Genomic DNA, 2,352 nt, shown 5'->3' on the forward strand with positions numbered 1-2,352 from the left:
TTCAAGGCATTTTTAAGCAATGAAAACACTAATGACTGACTAAATGTAAGATTGTTTTTAAAGGCATACTGTGAAATATTCTACAGAAAACAATGACATCTCCATGGAGTCAAGCAGGTGGCACGTCTCTCACTTGAAAAGTTCCGCAGTGCTTCTTTAACCTCCTCATGTCTTTGTGTCTGTGGTTAGAGCGAGGCACGGTGTCCTCTTCACATTCTGTAAAGCAGGGCTCGTCCCGTGATGTCATCATAGCGTGACCTGGACTACTTTGACTCAAGTATTCTCGGTATGCGGCTCCTCCAAGCAGACAGGTGAGCTCCGACAGGTGAGCTCCGACAGGTGAGCTCTGGGAGGATTAGTACAATGCAGCATTAAAAGGATTCAGAGGTTTCATATGAGAGTGTAAACACATACAGTGAGGCTTATTTTTACACTAGTGTAGTATGGGATGGCAGTTTGCAACTTTACTACAACTTATTCAACTGTACCAGAGGCAAACACAAGTAACACCAGAGCAGGATTAGTAGGTCACATAGTTGTAGTTAGGGGTGTGCAAAAATCAAATCAAAATATCAATTTATCATATCTTTTAATGTGATGATACAGTATCGGTATTGTATATATATTTTTTGGCATATTTTACTGAATTATTTTGTTACAGCGCTGTTTTGCTGGTTAAAATGTTTGTGTTTCATATGAACTTTGCACAAGAAGACTTTTAGTATCTCAGACATGATTTAGCCTTTATTTTGTATTGAAACTCATTGAATTGATTTAAAATACATCATATCGAACCGAAAGTGCATTGTATCAAGATATGTATCACAGAGGTGGGGACTCCCTTGACTTGATAAAATGGACTAAGACTTGGGTCTAGACTTGGACTTGAAGCTCAATGACTTGGGACTTGACTCGGACTTGAGAAGAATTGATGCTTTTCCTAAAAAAATCTATGTTTTTAGAAAATACTTTTCTCTATTCAGTTGATAAATGTGGTGCTGAATTTTACAGAAACAAACTGGAACATTTTGCTCCAACTTCTGTTTACTTTGGATGGAACTGAAGTACTGTGACATAGTATCCTCAAATGTACTACAGTAATATGCAGTACAATACAGTAATATCAAGTACAATACAGTAAAACAGAGAACTCCAGAGAACATGATCCTTCATGATAAAATAACTCTTATTTAGTTAGCTCTTTTAAACCTGAATTCTTTCTATTCTGACTGTAATGATTCACACTAAGATCTTGACCAGACATTTAAAAAGAAAAGATTAGCATTTCTTATATAAATATTCTTATATAAATACTCATATATAAATATGCCATGAATTTGAGTACAATTTACTTTAAAAGTCATATAATCTGCAAAAATATAAACTCTATTTGTTACTTTGGTTTAAAGACTTGAAATGACTTGACGCTCAAAGCAGATGACTTGAACTTCACTTGGAGCTATGCACCAGTGACTCGAGACCCGACTGGGACTTTCCTGTCTTTGACTTGGGACTTGACTCAGACTTGAGGTCAAAGACTTGAGACTTACTTGAGACTTGTAAAACAACGACTTGGGCCCACCTCTGTTAATCGTATCAAGGTATGTATCGTATCGGCAACTTCTTAGTGATACCAGCCCTAGTTGCAGTACTGAAAAAATAAAACACTGGTTTAAGTTACAGTTTATATAGAAATTATTTGCATTTAAATATTCTTAATTATTCATAATTATGCATGTAAATTGGTCTAATTTAAAAAATGTACATTGTAACACTTAAAGGTGCACTGTGTAACTTTTTGGTTGGGAGTCCATCACCTGCTTGTTTCTACAGATATGTCATTGCTCTGCCTGGAATGTTTATTTCATTATTACATTAAAAAACTCAAATTTAAATTTATTCAATCACAGATGGTAGATAGATCAAAAAATACCTAAAATAACAGACATTGTGACTGTGAGCAGGGTCGCCTCTCCACAGATCAGACCTGTAACTTGGTCTGGTTTGGTCTCCATGAAGATTTGTGGAACATTCCAGACAAAGCAAGAACATCTCCATGGAAAACCCTCCACCACAAAAGTAACACAATTCAGTTAAGATCATTATGTGTAAGATTTTACAAAAAGTTTGATGTTTTTTTCCCGCAGTGGGGCCAATTTTAAAATGTTACTTCCTGATGGGCGCTCATAACCTCACACATGAATACATGTCATTTAACAACCAGGTAACTCACAGTTGTAAACAAAGTTATAAGGAAGTTGGAGTAGATGGAGTAGTTGAAGTAATAACAGTTCATAAGTAGTGGGACTAGGACAGTGTGCCTGTAAAGTACAAAGGATATGATCATGGCAA

This window comes from Boleophthalmus pectinirostris, unplaced genomic scaffold, assembly GCF_026225935.1.
Source record: "Boleophthalmus pectinirostris isolate CB_2022bp ecotype Guang Dong unplaced genomic scaffold, ASM2622593v1 HiC_scaffold_21, whole genome shotgun sequence".
NCBI classification, from domain to species: Eukaryota; Metazoa; Chordata; class Actinopteri; order Gobiiformes; family Gobiidae; genus Boleophthalmus; species Boleophthalmus pectinirostris.